Source organism: Onychomys torridus, chromosome 16 (assembly GCF_903995425.1).
Source record: "Onychomys torridus chromosome 16, mOncTor1.1, whole genome shotgun sequence".
Lineage (NCBI taxonomy): Eukaryota > Metazoa > Chordata > Mammalia > Rodentia > Cricetidae > Onychomys > Onychomys torridus.
Genome location: NC_050458.1, coordinates 4,452,414 through 4,470,096, shown reverse-complemented (window position 1 = coordinate 4,470,096; position 17,683 = coordinate 4,452,414).

Below are 17,683 nucleotides of genomic sequence, written 5' to 3'. Positions count from 1 at the left end.
CCAGAGAAGTCCCACCCCTAAACTAAAGCGGGAGATTTTATAGGTTGTAGGCGAGGGGTGATGACATCACAAGCTGGGTTTGTGCCCAAGTATGGTCAAAAGCTGAGCACTTAGGCAGGGACTCAAGCTGTTGGTCACTTCAGGGGAGGAAGCTGACGTAGTCACCAAGAATGCAGAACTGGGCTTTTTTGTGCCTTTTCTTTGTTCAGAGACTCTCTGAATGGGTGGGGTGGAGAAAGGGAGAGAGAGAGAGAGAGAGAGAGAGAGAGAGAGAGAGAGAAGAACGGGGCTTTCTGGATTGTGCAGGGGAGAGCTGGAGGCTCCAACCAAACATTATTATATTTCATTATGTATAATATAATTATGATTGTACAGTATTCATTATATCATACTTATTTGTTATAAATTAAAAATAAACTCCGCTCCAGCTTAAATTCTAGTCAGTTGGCCTGAGCACTGAGCAGATGGTGGCAGTGGCGGCACCAAGACTGGAAAGACTCGCAAGAGGCACGGGGTAGGGGATAAGCACTGGCTCCATTTGCTAACCTGGAGGCGCAAGTGAACGTTCAAAGACTAAGACCCCCGAGCTCAGAGGAGAGCGAGACTGAAGACATGCTGGAGTCATAGGCACACAGACAGCTTTGACAGCTGACCAGGGTGACCTAGAGGGAGAGAGCAGGACAAGAAGATGGAGACATCTAGGAGTAGCTGAGAACTTGAAGATCCACTTTACAGGTGGGGAAACCGAGGCTCTGAGAAGCTAAGCAAATTGTCCCAGGTCACAGTATGATGAAGCTTGACCTACTCCAGGGTCTGCCTACTTGCCAGCTTCACTTCAACGCCTGTGGTTTCTCAGCTCCGCCATGCAGATGTCCTGCCTCTGGGCAGCTCCTTTCCCTGTCTGTGAGTTGAGAACAATGATAACCACACACACCACTTAGGGCACTGTGAGCATACAATAAACTAATAGAATGGAAATGCTCCGAACCGTGACAGTGGGTCGTGGCGCTGTGTGAGTCACAGGTAAGAGGCATCGCATGGAAGAAAGGCCAAGAAGCTCGGTGTCTCCACAGCCAGGCACGCTGGTTCCATTGCCACTGTACAGGCAGGGGACTATGGAGGACAGGCCTGTCCTAGAAACTCTTTTATACTTGTTACCAGGGCAACCTTTGGTCCTGGATAAATCTAGCCTTGTCCTTATGCAAGTGAGCAGTGATGATGTCTTTCTGCTTTGGTGGTAGAGACAAGGTCTCCCTATGTGGCCCTTTATCGTGTTCAAACGGAGAGACAGAGAGCTGGTGCCTCCTCGTGAGCTCTTGGCCCCTTGCAGGCTAGGTTGACCCATCTGGGAACTCTCTTTGGCCAAGGGTCAGCCTACTGTTTTCTTAAGTTAGTTGGTGCTGAGTACCTGACGGCCATAAAAGTGTAGCTAGCTGATATCAGGTTCACTGGCATTAATTTCACCTTATCTCAGACTCTTCTGAGAGTAATTAAGTGTTATCAGTTTCGTGAATGATGAACCCAGAAAATTTAAAGTTTCAGGGTATACTGAGATGGCTCAGTCAGTAAAGTGCTCATTGTACAAACACAGAGACTTGAGTTTGATTCCCAGTATAAATTTGTGGTTCAGTGCTGGGAAGATGCAGGTGCATTCCTGGGGCTTGCTGGCCAACCCTAGCCAAACTGGTAGGCCCCAGGTCCCAGTGAGAGACCCTGTTTCCAGAAAAGTAGACATCGTCTAACAAATTACACCCAAGTTTGACCTCTACACACACACACACACACACACACATACACACACACACACACACACACACACACACACACACACACACTCACACTCACACACACACACCTACCTCAGCCACTCAGATTCTACCCTTACAGGAAAGAATTAGGCAGTGAAAACAAATCATAATTTCCTAAAACTTGCTTGGGACTCACCTCCTGGGTCCTTTCCACAGCCCTGTGATATTCCAATCTGAAAGCACAAAGTCCTTCAGCTAGCCACGGGGCTGGAGCCATGTGAGGACATTCTTGCATGACCTACTTGCCTTAAAGGAAGCAAGGTAGAAAGGAGGGAGGCTATGCTCTTCCTACACCTCAGATCTGACAGCCCAGCTTTTCTAAGCTCCACAGCATGCAGCTTTTGATTAGGGTAGAGAGAGCAGGCCCAGGAGGCCCAGACCCAGCAGCAAATGTGGGTTTGAAGTGTTATTCTCGGTGTCTCCATTGTTCTCAAAGCCTGGAGTAGACGCCTTAGGAAAAGGTAACTCTCTCAGTGCCTCACAGGAGCTTCTGTCTGGCTTGAGTTTCTTTAGTCTGAAGGAGGAATCAGCAGCGAGCCATCAAGGGGAGCTGCAGAGCAGGCTCAGGTTGGCACTGGGCGTGGTGGCTCCTTCATTAGGTGGCGGTGCTGGCGGCTACAATCAGCCTCGGGAAGACGCTAATGAGCTCCCATCTGCGGCAGATGGTAGAAGGCTAGCTTCTGATTTCTCTTGTTTCGCTGCTTTTTCTTTCCTCAAAAAATGTGCTAACCGAGACACTCCTTTCTTGTGCTTGATTTTAATAAAGTCATATATGAATTTTTAACCCTTTTTAACCTGACCTTCCTCAGATCGTTAATTCAAGTAGCAATAGCCTCTTAGAACTCAGGGAGACTCGCCCTCTAGCATCTTTCCTCTGCTCCTTCCTATGCTGTCTACTTCTTTTCCTTTTAGCACAGAGGAATCACACACACACACACACACACACACACACACACACACACACATTTCAAGGACCCTGTAGGTGTGGATTTCATTCTCTTTCTGCCTGAGACAGGCAGAGGTTATTATGCTATGGTTATGTTTTGTTCCCCCTTAAGACAAGATGCACTACCCTGACACACACACTCACACATGAACTCATGAAGTGAATCACTACAGTCTTTCAAATCCCTTCCACACGCAGACACCCCACTAAGCAACACCCAGACATTACTTTAAGTAGGTGCTGTGATCAACCCATAGATAAGGAGCTGAGGCTAAGGAATTTATCCAAGATCAAATGGCCAGGAAAGGACAGAACCCAAAGCCAAGAAGTACAATTCCTCAGCCAGAGCTTTCGGGTGGTACAATTCCCCAGCCAGAGCTTTCGGGTGGTGTATTCCTCTATCCTCGCCGGTATTTCAGGCATTTGTCTTCATTTTGAATTCTTGTTTGCAGATGAGATGTTGGGAGGCTCACCAGTGGAAAGAGACAAGCAATTTATAGAGGCATCGTTCCGAACTCAGGGATGGAGGGAAGAATTACGAAGAGAAGTCCTGCATAGAGAACCATTTGAAACTGTGATGACTTAAACCAGAAGCCTCTGCTGCTTTCCACTCTGTGAGCCAGGGCTTTGGGCAGAGTCAGCATCGCTCCATGTGAGATGGCCAGACTGTCCAGACCAGAGCCCTGCTCAGATCTCACATAACTCAGGGGCTTGGCATTACTCAGCAGCTCTGCTGAGGTCTAAACAGAAACAGCATCTTTCTTGTCTCATTCTTTTAGACCCTCCAGTCAAAGGGCCAGCCTAAATTCAAGGGATGTGGAACAGATTCCTTCAGATGACTCAATGGCCTGTATGTAAATATCTTTGCAGACAATCTACCCTGCATGGTGTCTTGGTAGTGGCAGATGGCCAAGTGTTAGGCCAATGTTACAGGAAATCCCACCGTGGCCACTTTGCTGGAAGGGAAAAGATTCTCTTAGAAACCACACTGCCCTCATTCTCTCAACTCTACAAGTAAATGTAGAAGGTGTTTGTTGGACACGGACTGGCATTGTGCACCTGTTCCTTCAGGTGGTGACAGTCTAGAGGTTCTCTGACCAAGAAGTCCAGTGCACATACTGTCTGCCAAGACAGACATGGGCAAGGGAAGGGGCAGGCGGTGTCTACCCCACAGAGCACTCAGGCATGTGCCAGGGGTGCTGCGGGATTGCCAAGTGAGGAAGGCCAAACTAACCTCATCTGCCAAAATAACCAGCTCCATGTCCTCCAAGGAAGCCAAACCAGTGCTCCATCAGAAAACCCATCAGGGACCTTAAGGAGATTCAGGTCCTAACTAGCAGGGCGTTTACAACCATCTTATACAACACATCCAAGGTGAAATGTAGGAAGGTAACCTGGTGTCCTAGTCAAGGTTTCTACTGCTGCAATGACACACCATGACCAAAAGCAGCTTGGGGAGTGTCTTAGTTAGGGTTCCTATTGTTGTGAAAAGACACCATGATCACAGCAACTCTTACAAAGGAAAACATTTCATTGGAGCTGGCCAATTGGAGCTGGTTCAGAGGTTTAGTCCATTATCATCATGGTAGAAGCATGGTGGCACACAGGCAGACATGGTGCTGGAGAGGAAGCTGAGAGTTCTACATCTGGATCCACAGGGAGCAGGAAGAAACAGTGAGCCGCTAGGCCTGGCTTGAGCATCTGAAACCTCAAAGCCCATCCCCAGTGACATACTTCCTTTCCTCCAACAAGGCCACGCCTCCTGATAGTGCCACTCCCTATGAGCCATTTTCTTTCATATTTCCACAAAGAGGAAAGAGTGACTTAGGCTTCCAAGTCACTGTTCATTGTTGAAAGAGGTCGGGATTAGAACTCAAATAAGGCCACGGATTGTTCATCATGGATTTCTCAGAACCCAGGCACCATTTACAATGTGCTGGGCCCTCCCTCATCAATCACTAAGAAAATGCCCTATAGCTGGATCTTACAAAGGCATTTTCTCAGTCAAGGTCCCCGTTTCAGATAACTCCAGCTTGTGTCCATTTGAGGTAAGACTAGCTGGCACTCCTGAGATGGAAACGTAAAGTGGATTATGACCAGCTGAAGAACAACTGCAATTTAAGGATTGCCAGGGGCAACCTAAGAGAGGACTTTAATCCAAGCACCTAAGAGGCCAGAGAAGGGAGGCCGGTGCCCCAGCCTCCCACAGTTTCACACTGATAATGAATGAATAGTGAGTGCATGAGTTAGACTGCCTGTCAGGTGTTTGCCTTGGTGATGAGAATTCAGGATATTAAAAAGCCTACCGTCCAGGCAGGGTGTGGAGGAGGGTGTACTGAGCAATCACCACTGTAGTGTTGCAGGAGCCAAATGTACTCAGGAAACCTGGCTGGGGGCTAGGACAGGAGCCCCAGGCCAGCTTTGGGTCCCTTCAGCGATGTCTATGGATTCTGTTAACAAGCTTACTTAAAAAACAAACTGGGGTTGATATGTAAAATGAAAATAAATAAATAAATATATATTTTTTAAAAAACAAAAAAACAAACAAAGACTTGTTTGCTGAGCCATCCATCCATCAGGGAGTCTCACAGAAGGCATGTGGCCGCCCCACAGCCTGAGGGAGGTGACCTTTAACCATAGTAATCCACAGCCTCTGGTTAGTAATGCCGTCTCTAGGTGGGGTCTCAGGTCTCAGACTTCATCATCAACTTACCTGATAGCTCTCCATTAGGCCATAGGAGTGGTTTAAGCGGGTGTTCAGATTTGAGAACTCCAAGACAGAGCAGCACAAACATGGCAGTTACTTAAAATTTCCAGCCCGTTTGAAATCAAAATTGCCAATGTTTCTGATGGATAACAAGCACACACCCTCCAAGGGGTGCCGGCCTCTGATCGGAGGCCGTATTGCATTGTCTCGCGCTATCCTCCCCACAGTCCTGTGAGGTAGCCATGATAGTGACTCCGTTTTACAGGAGACACGGAAGCTTAGAGCATAATAGCCATTGTCCAGTGTCCCAGGACTACCTAAGGGGCAGATTCAGAGTTGGGGTCAGGATCAGGGCTTAGTTCATGCTTGCCAAGCACTCTCCCACGGAGCTGCTCCCAGAGGCACCATTTCCTTTAGGAGGATAAACAAGACTGAGGCGTGATGCTCCCCTCACGCAGCCCCTCTCCTGGCTCTGCTCCCCACACCAGGATCTTGTTAGAAACGCAGCTGTACCGGCCCTCCTCAGTCCCCTGCACCAAAGCCTGCGTTCAAACACACCCCCAGGAGGTTGCTAATTTGGTGATTTATCATCCTGGTCCAACAGGCACCACCCAGAGAACTTTACCCAAGGCTAGGGTCACACACCTCTGAGTGGTCGGGGGTGGGGGGGTAGGGGGGGGGGCCTGGGTGCAACCTGGCTTCCGGGTTTTTATAGCGCCGCCCCCAGGAGAGTCTCGTGGACTTCACCCTCTGTGGTCCACTGAGCAGAAGCACGGCGGTGCTGGGCATAGTGCTGGGCAGTGATGTCACTGCGGCAGAGCCAAACCGGGGTGGGGGCGTTCCAACAACATCAGAGAGAATGCTATGGTAACAGGCTAGTGACAGTGCAAGACAGTGGAGGGGTCTCCTGGGCAGCCCTGGCGGACAGGGCAGCAGAGTGGAAGAACGGATGACCTTTCCGCGTGCCCGGCGCGGAGCTCCGCGCGCGGGAGGGGGTGCACAGGGGTGCAGCGGCACGCGCAGGCGCAGAGGTAGGGGAGCCGCGGGGCGGCGGCCGGTGGGGCGGGGTGACTCAGCGCGCGGAGGCGGTGCGGGGGCGGCGGGCGACCGGGAGCCAACCGCAGCCGCCGCGGGCCCAGCCTGCCTGGCAACAGCCAGCACCTCCCTCCGGGAGCGGAGGGCGGGGGAGCCCGGCGGCCTGCAGGTGGGGCGCGGTGGCGCAGCTCTGTCCCCGCACGGCCCGAGGCTGTGCCGCCCGCCCGCCCGCCGAGGTGAGTCACGGCCGGGTGTGTGGCCAGATGGCCCCACCCGCAAGGATGCGGCCCTCGGCTGAGCCGGGCCTGGCTGTGGCGATGAAGGGATAGAGACAGAGCAAGGTGGCTTCTGTGCAGCGCCCCCGGGATGGAGAGGCACAGCCACGCCCAGCCAGCGTGGGGCAGAAAGCCCCGTGGCAGCTGCTACCCCCGAGAGTCCACGCGAAAGGGAGCGTGTGCTAAGACCCGTGTGCAGGGCTAGGGGCAAAGCTCCGACAAACCCGGGCCCAGGAAGGTTCTTCCCTGCTCTTCCTCTCCTCCACACCTGCCCAGGGCCATCTGGAGGGTGTGAAAGAAATGTAGAATCCCCTACTCTGGCCAGCAAAAGTGGGGGCAGCCAGGACACCTGCATTTTAGCAGTATCCCAGCTCTTTTCAAACTCGTGGCTGGTGCAGGGCACTTTAAACGTCACCCCTGTTTAGAAGATGCGAGAGTAAAGGCTTGTGCTCAGGGCACCTTCTATTTGCTGACTAATGACAGGGTGAGGAGTGTGCCTAGGGAAAGAAAACAAGGTCCGCGGTTGGGGTGAAACCCGCACCAGACCCTTCAAATGTGTGCTTACGAGCACACGCCAGTGAAGGCCTCCACGGTCCGTGAAATTCTCAACACTATCTGTAGCTTTTGTTTCCGGAGACGTGCTGCGGTCCTGGGCTTGACCTTCAGCCCTGACTGCCTCAGCTCTGTAAGCAGGCATCTCACCATCTCAACCCCCATTTTGTACTTCCGTGGTAATGAATGCCTCTTGCAACCGCCGGCCGCCGCTGGCACTTTGGTACCTTCTGTTTTTGTGGTATGGTACCATGTGTGATAGTGTTCCTTAAGCCTACTAGACACTAAGACACATGAACTCCTGAGGTCTGTGCCTTCTAGATAGATGTCAGCTCAAACGGTTTTGTGTTTTACGTAATCTCCAGTTTAAAGGCTGCTAGTCTATTAAAGGAAGATCGAGGGAAAGTTCACTGAAAATTAGGCGTCAGACAAATATATCCCTTTGCTTGGCAAATGTCTTCTTCTGTGACAGCTCATAATGGGAAAAAAAAAAAAACCTGAATAAAGACAAATTACATTTTCAGCAGTTTGAAGTGTGGACACAGATATCTCTGGGGGCAGATGGCTTTGACTCGAATCTCAGCATTTCCACTGACCCATCCTGCCTCCATTTCCCCTCCTGAGGGTGGGATGCATATCTTCCTTTGACTACATGGCACATGCTGCCTAAAAAGATTCCCAGGGTTTGTCGCTGTGGTGGTTTTGCTTGTTTGACAATGCAGCCCCCACTTTACCGTGGCTTGGGGGTACTAAACATGTCTCATTGCAGCTCAGCCCATTCCCTCCCAGCCCTGCCCTTTCCCTGCCTCATCTCTGGTGATTGGCCGTCAGACATTAGCCATGAGTGTTGTCATGAAGTGTTATGACTAATATGTCTCTGTGTGTTCTTGTGTTTCGGCGTGGCTATTAACTATATAAACCACGAATTAGCACAAACAAATTACTTAAGTTAATCTATCTAACTCTTACCCTCACCTTCCAAAATAGGGGTTATTATTCATCGCTGCCTCTCCAGGAAGGAGACAGAAGTGTAGAGATTTGGAGAAACACCTGAGACCACACTGTCAGGAACAACCAAATCCTGATACTGAACGCGGTAGCCTGGCTCCCAGGCCCTGGTACCCAGCCACTGCCGTCCTGTGGCTGTTATATAACCATGTGGATTACAGCAGGGGAGGGGCTTATCTCCCTCTTTACCCATCAGACACCCCGTTTGGGATTTTCAACGTCTATCAGAATCCTTCCTCTATGTACAAAGCTCCCTTCTTGCCCTGAAAACTAGTGTCAACAGGAGGACTGACACACTCCAAGGCTAGCACACAGCTTTCAGTGAAGGCACACCGGGATTCAGGGACTGTGCTCCCTGGAGGCAGGGTGGTGGTGGTTTACAAACTTCGTCCACTGGCTTCCCCTGTGGCAGGTTGACCAGTGACTATAGTCTGGCACCAGACTCACATGGCTGTTGTTCACATACTGACTTGTTCCTCTTACTTTGTCTCTGCTCTGGTCTTCTGTCTCCTGTCATCTTCAAGGTCAAACTGCAAATTCTCTGCACTGCCATGCTCCTGGGCAATGGTTCTCAACCTGTGGGTCGTTACCCCTTTGGGAGGGAGGCAAATGACCTTTTCATAAGGGTCCCCTAAGGCCATCAGAAAACACAGATATTGACATTATGATTCATAACTAACAGAGTTACAGTTATGAAGCCGCAACAAATAACTTGATGGTTGGAGTCAGCACAGCATGAGGAACTGTATGAAAGGTCACAGCATCAGGAAGGTTAGAACCGCTGCTCTGGGGCATCCTTCTTGTCACTGGGACTCAGGTGTTTGTGGTGACAGCAGCAGGAAGGGCGGGGAAGGCTTCTTCTTATCTCTAGTTTATTGTAATTATTTTGAAGACTTACCCGTCACGTCCAATCATTTGACATTGTGCTCAAAGGTGGGGAAAAACCCCACAGAAATCTTAGTGTCCACAGTGAATACAGGTTTTTGTGTTGGGCTGTATTCATAGCTCTGCTTAGCCACAGGTTGGACACACCCCCATCCTTAACCCTTCGTAACCTGTACACTGAAGCTTGCTCCCTAAAAGGGTGTGTTAAATAATCTTCAAGACCTGGGGCCTTTTGCAGGGGTGGAGGACCCCAGAGCTCAACTGTTATTTTTGGTTTAATGCCCATGGTAAAAGGCCTTGAGGCTCTAAATTTGAGTTCTTCTACCTTCTGCCATGAGATGATGCAGGCTCACTGCATGTCTGCCATGGGATGGTGCAGGCTCACTGCATGTCTGCCATGGGATGGTGCAGGCTCACTGCATGTCTACCATGGGGTGGTGCAGGCTTGCTGCATGTCTGCCATGAGATGATGCAGGCTCACTGCATGTCTGCCATGAGATGATGCAGGCTCACTGCATGTCTGCCATGGGGTGGTGCAGGCTCACTGCATGTCTGCCATGGGGTGGTGCAGGCTCGCTGCATGTCTGCCATGGGGTGGTGTAACTCTCAGCCTTGGGTAACTCCTCAGGGCCTACCAGTGTTACAGTAGCCTTGATGGGGACTGTGTGGAGGCCAGCCTGGCCTGGGTGGCGCCCCAACATTTAAGCATGTTAAAGGTAGGGGAGGAATAATTATCCCTTAATGAATTCCATCCTCAGTGCAGTGGCTTACAGAGCCACAGCCATGCGGCTTCATTCTGCCCAGTTCTCTGAATTACTCAGAAAGAGTGACATTTCCTTTCCATCTTTCTACCCCTGTTCTAAGCATGCTTACCCTACACTTTGGACATCACTTTTTCTGTAAAGCTCCCCGCTCTGCCATGTGGATGCTTGTCCACAACATGACTGACCACCAAGCCTAACTCTAAGAAGATGGTGTCAGGCTTCCCCTTCTCCATCTCCCTCCTCCAGGTAGCTGTCTAGATTCACAGTTTGCTTGCTTTGAAAATTTTCTTTTGGCCAGGCAGTGGTGGCACACGCCTTTAATTCCAGCACTCTGTGAGTTTGAGGCCAGCCTGCTCTACAGAGTAAGTTCCAGGACAGCCAGGGTCACACAGAGAAACTCTGTCTCAAAAAACCAAAATAATTTTTTTCTTTTAAACTCTGATAAAATTGTCCTCAAGCTTCCTTTGGAGTCCATTCTTGTATTCTTTGATAATGAGACCATGAACTCCAAGAGGAGGACCCTGACTTCCCCAATAACATGTGACAGGTCTGGTGGGACTCCTCAGTAACACAAGCTTCTAGTGGAGCCCCTGTCCCCACTCCCCAGCTGCCTATTGGCCACCTGGCCCTCCAGGCAGCCATACATTCCTGCTTCTCAAACTTGCCTTCAGAAAGAGAAATGCTCCATTAATGAAGCCCCATTTTAAACACATGAAACCCACAGGATTCTGTCTTCCCTTGGTTTAACTCAACCTGTTCAGTCCTGATCCTCCAAGGGATAAAAGCCACCAGCCTGGAGTCAGCGATGTAGGGTGATCAACAGATCCATTTGCATCTGGAAGTTTCCATCTGTTCCCATGCTTACCCCACCCCCAGCCTGTGCCACCTAGAAGAGGACAAGCTGAGTTTCGCTTCCTCTGGAGGAGATGTGAATACATAAAGATGGGCAGCAAAAGAAGGAAGAGGAAGGGAGGGAACCCATATTTACAGAGAAGCCCCAATTGCTTTACCAGAATACCACAAGAGGCTTCTCACACATGCCTATGCACACAGGCTAAGAGAGGCCGAGCCCTGCCCAAGAACTGGTGGGAAAAGACTGGAGAAGGGCAGGAGGGGATGTCCGGGCTACCCAGAGCACACAATCCCTCCACACATCACCCTACAAGAAAGGAAGTCGAGAGCAGGACCAGTGACCAGCTGAGTCATCACTATCTGTACCATCCACATCCACAGTACCCTGTGTTGGACACCCAGCCACTAAGGTGTCCTCCTGGGTGGGCCAGATTTAAGGAGAGCTGTTCATCTAGTGGCCTGGTACTCAGTCTGGCTCTGGGCTCCCACTGCTTTCTCAGGTATTCCCTCCTGCAGCCAAGACTACATTCCAGTTCTTAGGGGTCTGTGCTTTCTCTGTCTGGTGGGAATGAATTCTGGACAGAAAGGAGGTCCTGAAGGTGGACTGGGAGGAGGCCTGGGAAGGGGGTATCGCTTCCGGACTCGTGTTAGGTGTTGTACACTGCAGGCTCCTGGGAGAAAGTCAGTCTCCTGGAGGAACATGATGTCTAATCCTCAGCTCACATCTGCCCAGCTCTTCACAGTTCGAGGGCCCTGGGCTCCAGGAGATCCAGATAGCACACCTGTGGCCCTCCAAAGGTGATTTTAAAATGAGTGGCTGATGTCTGGAGACATTCACAACTTCATGACAGAACCAAACCAGAAAGATTTTCACCTCCCCTGACTCCAAAGGCAAGAGTGGGGATTTGGAGCCCAGCCAGGGTTCTGTCTCTTGCTGGTCCCAGAGGCACCAGAGGACTTCACGGAGCCTTGGCTTCTCCTTTTGTGAAACCGTACTCTTCAGCAGCCCTGCCTGTAGGGTGACCCTGGACAGCAGCCGAGACCTATGGAGGAGGCAGCGGCCATTATTTGATCGGGGCACCAAGATGCCGAGGGTTAAGTGGCTCCCTCAGTCAGCTGCTAGAACACTGGGAAGCCTGTATTTAAATCCAGTCCCAGAAAACCTCTAGACCTCCCCCATTCTTCCTCACACAAAGAACAGGTCCACGTTCTCAGCAAACAAGCAAGCAAACGCCAAATGAAAACCTGGTAGGAGAGAAAGAAACAGGGGGAAGAGAGCTCCGGCTGTCAGCCCCAAGCCTTGTAGTGGGCGGCACCAGAAAAGAGCTGTGTAGGAGAGAAGAGTTGGGCTTCTGTGAAGATTGTGTGTGTGTGTATGCGCGCGCGTGTGTGTGCACGTGTGTGTGCACGCGCGCCTGTGTGTGCATGCGCGCATGCGTGTGTGTACGTGTGTGCGCGTGCACACGTGTGCGTGTGTGTGTGTGTGCGCGTGTGCGTGTGCGTGTGCGTGTGTGTGTGTGTGTGTGTGTGTGTGTGGTTTCTTATGTTTTTGGTTGTGAGCCTAGCCTTTAACGGCTGAGCCATCTCTCCAGCCCGTGTGGTTTCTTATTGATGTTATTTTTCAAGAAATTTTTACCTTTTAAACATTTATGTAAATTAGTCTAACAAAATAGTGAGTTTGATGGATGGCATTTCCAGGGGTGTGTATCATGTACTTCATTCAGATTCACATACCCCTGTATCCTCTCTTTCCTAACTCCCAATGGGTTTCCTCCCTTTTATGTATGTATTTATTTATCTCTCTTTTACTGGGTCTTCCTATGTATCCCTCGTTGGCTTGGAACCTGACGTGTAGACCAAACTGGCCTCCAAATTACAGAAATCACTTGTCTCTGCCCTCTAGGTTCTGGGATTAAAGACATGCACCACCACACCTGGCCCCACTTTTTGTTTGTTTTTGTTTTTTAGAGACAAGGTCTCTCTCTGTGTAGCCCAGGCTGGCCTCAAAATGTGGACAGCCTGCCTTGGCCTCCAGAGTGCTGGGAGTAAAGTGTGTGCTGCCAGGTTCAGGGTTGGAGTTCTCCTTTGTTGTTTTGTTTGTTTGTTTGTTGTTTTGTTTTGTTTTGTTTTGTTTTGTTCTTGTCTGGATGAAGTCAAGCCTGGGAGAAGAGTCAGAGACCAAGAACTAAAGTCTTTTATTTGTTCATAACAGAGAATGGGGGGGGGGGGGGAGACCAGGGGGCATGACAGCTGTGGGCAGAGCTTGGCCATTTCCAGAAGGTCTGTGGTCTTCCAGAGAGTGTCTGCAGCCCAGAGACCTTAGGTAACTTCTCCATTCCCAGCTAAGGCAGGTGATGGGCAAGGAAAGAAAAGGAGACCCACAGTCAAACCCTGGGCCTCTACTCACTTGTCTGGCATTGGTGCCTCTGTGTGCTCACTAAAGAAAGAGGGGTGCTGGCATCCCTGGACCCTGATCCTCCCACCTGTGACCACAGGATTTGATTAGGATCTCATCCGTTTGGGAAAAACCATTCTCCATGCAGGTCACTGGCCACTCTTCCACCCAACACAGCCTGACCACAGCCTCAGTGCTTGGCTGCGTGTCTCTCATCCCAGAATCCAGGTGCCCTCCTCAGAGTGCTCCACTGCACTCCGAGCCTCACTCTGAGCAGGGCTGCCTAGGCTGGCATCATCTAACTGCTGGGCACCCCTTTTGTTACATTATTTCCACAAGCTGCCTGGCTCTGAAAGTCTCCTCCTCAGACAGACAGATGAGACTCCAGCCTCGTTCTGCCCGTGCTCTGAAGAAAAGAGAGTGCTCAGAGGCTCATGCCTCCATACACCAACAGCCGGATCCAAGGCACAGACTGCTGGGCAATCGGGTGACAGCCACACTTAGCTGGTGCCCTCGTTAAGGCTGTGGCTTTCTTACAAGGCTGTGGATCTGGGACAGGATCTTCACCAGTCACCTCCCGGAAGGATGACCTTGTTAGAGAGGCCCCTGGCACCACAAGGCCCCTCTCATTTCCGACAGAAAGATGCTTCTGGGTTCTAGAAGAACCCAATCAAAGAGATCTGAGCAGACTTCCAGGTGCAAAAACTAAATTCAGCCACTGGCCATCTGGGCTACAGTCCCAGGGCTGTGGGGTCTGCTGATGAAGAAAAGTCCTTGGAGAGCAGAGGACATTGCAGCCTCTTCCTACCCTGTCCTGGCTGATGGGCAGTCAGCTTAAACAGAATGAACATGACCTGGGCTGTGAGCCTCTCAAGGATGTGAACTGGGTCTCCAGTGCCACACTGGGTATCTCCAGCACACGGTAGCAGTTGGGGACCAAGGACTACTTGACACATTTTAAGTGTGTTTCTCCACCAGACTGTCACCTCACCCCAGAAGCATTGTGACATTTTCAATGGGGAAACTGCCCTCCAGGAGGACGAGGTTTCTAAAGCTCCAAAGTGGGTGAGTGAGGATTTGACCATAGATAATGGTTCTCAGGGTCCAGGCTTGGAACTACTGTCTTGCAGCAATGAACTAATGAAATCTAGGAAAGAATGAGTGAACAGGCGATGAACGGAGCAATCCATTGGCAGTGTGGTGAGCAGGACTTAGAAGTCCTGTGCTCTGCTGACAGCTTTGTGTTTGGTTTTTGTTTCGAGGCTGGGCTCATGTACCAAGACGAGCCTCAAGCTCATGCTTATTGTGCCTCAGTTTCCAGAATGCTGGGATTCCAGAAACAAACCTGGTTTCCATTAGCAGGTCCCCATAGACTTGCCTCTAGACCAACCTGATGAGACATTTTCTCAATTGGTGATCCCTCTTTCCAGGTAACTCTGGCTTGTGTAAGTCAATGAAAAAAACGAACCAATATGCTGGGTAAGTGCATTCTGGGAAGATATCATCTAGTGTATGAGGGGAGAAAAGCAAGGAGGTGTGTGGTTCTGCAGAGAACACACAGTGGTTCAGGGGTACAGTCCTTGCAACCTCTGGGCTACGTTTGGAGAGCTGTGCCTCTCCCTGATCTGGGGAGGGCCCCTCCCCATGTGTAGGATCAGCTGTCTGCCTGTTGACTAATAACAAGATGTGTCCATCAGAATGGATGGGCAGAAAATGGTGACTGTCCCTCTGATTACTGTATGAATCCAAGTCCATGATGTAACCACTGTAATCTCCAGAGAAGCCTGTCCAGGTGACCTCATTTCTGGTCCCCTAAGCACTGCTGTGCTGACCCTCCAAAGGTCACTTCTTTCTCTCCACACTGCCCTGGTCTCGGCGTCCAGCCCCTGCTCCCTGGTTGTGCCATCTCTGAGGGACAAAGAGCACTAGAGGTGTGGTGCCGATACCCCAGAACTTGGAAGGTGGAGTCCAAGGTCATGTTCATTAGCCTATGGTTCCTCCCTAACTCTGCCGGGCTGCAACTCCTCTGGCCTCTCTCAGTTCAGCCTTTTTATCTCATTTCTGTCCCGTCTCGGCTTCTGTCTGTTTTAGTTCGGGTCTCACTGGGTCACACAGACAGTGACAATGGAGACATCCCTTCTCTCCCAACTCTTGAAGGAGGGTTGTGCACAGAGGCCCAAGACAGGGTGGAAAGAGGCCTGGCCCAGGTGAGGCGGGACTCTTGGCGGAGGTGGTCAGTGCTACAGAGAGGGCTTGCTGTGTGTCCAGGGAGAATTCTACTTGTTCATCTGTCATGGGGACAGAAATCTTCTGTCTCGAAGAGAACACCAGAAGTCGCAGAAACTTCATGAAGATAATAATGTCTGGCTGGGAGTCGAGGCTACAAAGTCTACTTATTAAACTCTTCACCCTTAAAACCATCCATCGAGGCAGACTGTCTCCATATTACAAATGAGGAAACTGAGGTCTTGAGAATTTAATGACTTGCCCAGAATCCAGGCCACAAGGCTGACCGCTGGAACCATTGGCACTAAGAATTTGGAGAAGTCACATGGCTATGAGGAGTGTGGCCCCAGTGGGTCCTGGGTAACAACTCTAGCCATCCCCTTATGGATGGGTTCCTTCCCCTGTGCTCATTGGTCTTTATTCCTTCTGCTGCATTCCCAGATTGTCGCTTCCCGGCTTCCTCATCCCCCTCAACAGATAATCTCACCACCTCCTGTCCTGCCAGATGCTGGACTTCCTGGAGCAGCGGGCACACACAAACACGCTGCCGCCACTCTGCTTGCTGGAGCTTTTGCCCCCTCCCATCTGTCTGTGTCCTGGAAACGTCCCCAGTGCAGTGGTATTGGGAAGAGGACCCAGGGGAGGGGCATGTGGTGGGACAGAGCCCCCCAAGAACAACATAACGTCTTCACGGGGAGTAGGCAGGGTGCCAGGAGGCTAGGCTGTCACAAAGCCCTCTGCCCTCTTCCATAAGAATTCTCTTGCCTTCTCCCTTCTAAATGCTAGGATTTAAGGCATCTGGTTCTAACTTAGCCTCATGCAGGGCTATCTGCCACAGCCCTGCTGGCCTCATTCCTAACAACATTTTACACCAGAGAGTCCTCGGTGGGGGACTTTCCTCCCTGTCCCCAGAGGGTGCTCAGCCCTCCTTGGCTGATGCCCAGTAGACTTCTGGGAATGGAAATAAGCTAAACGACCCCAGGGATGACAGTTGTGAGAACCCCCATCTTGCTGTGGTGGTGGGCAGTTCCTCTTGACAACCCAAATCTCCCAGCATCCAGCACTCTTATCTGTTATCCTGCCTCTTGCCTTTCTTAGCCCTTGCTGGTCCTCAATCCCCTTGTGGTTTGGTTTCTGTTCTTTACGTCCTGTGCATACATTCTCAACCCCTTCCCCCTCCCATGATGGTTCAGACTGATTGCCAACATGGCAGGATCTAGAATCACAGACCTGGACATGTCTGTTGTCGAATATTATTTTCAGGTGTGTTACTTTTGTTCATGTTGCATTTGTTTATCTCTGTGAAGCTATGTTACTGTGCCTGTCTAAAACACCTGATGGTCTAATAAAGAGCTGAACGACCAATAGCAAGGCAGGAGAAAGGATGGGCAGGGCTGGCAGACAGGGAGAAGATCTAGAAGGAGAAATCTGAGAGGAAAGAAGGCAGAAAGAAGAGCCAGAGAAGGAGGAGGACTCCAGGGGCTAGCCACTCAGCTACAGAACAAGCCATGGAGTAAGAGTAAGATTTATAGAAGTAAGAGAACGGGAAAAGCCCAGAGGCAAAAGGTAGGTGTGATAATTTAAGGAAAGCTGGCAAGAAACAAGCCAAGCTAAGGCAGAGCATTTATAATTAAGGATAAATCTCCATGTATGATTTATTTGGGACCTGGGTGGTGGGCCCCCCAAAAGAGTAAAAACAGACAGACAACACAAGTCTGTCTAGGAGTTTCTAGATTGGGTTGAGGCAAGAAGATCCCCCCTGGATGTGGGCAGCACCATCACCTGGACTGGGGCTGGACTGAATACAAAGGAGAAACCCAGCTAAAGCCAGCATTTGTTTCTCTTTGCTTCCTGTTGGCCTCCAGCAGCTGCTGTCTGAGCCCTTCTGGTTCTGAGGATCCTGAATCCTGTGCAGGGTAGAAGAGAGATCACAAGGGGGTGGGGCTGGCTTATTACCCAGTGTCTGTAGTTAACACGTGGCCCCTTCCTCCCCTGACAGAGAGAGAACCTGGTGCCTTCCAGGTGGCCACCGAAGAGAAACTAGTTCAGGTCCACTACCAAATGCTTTCCCTGGTGCTCTGTAAGCTCCTGACACTGGTAGGATGTGTGGGCTGCCTATGTCAGGAAGTACAACTTTTTTGTTGTTGTTTTTGTGGAGCTGAGGATCGAACCCAGGGCCTTGCACTTTCTAGGCAAGTGCTCTACCCCCTGAGCTAAATCCCCAACCCCA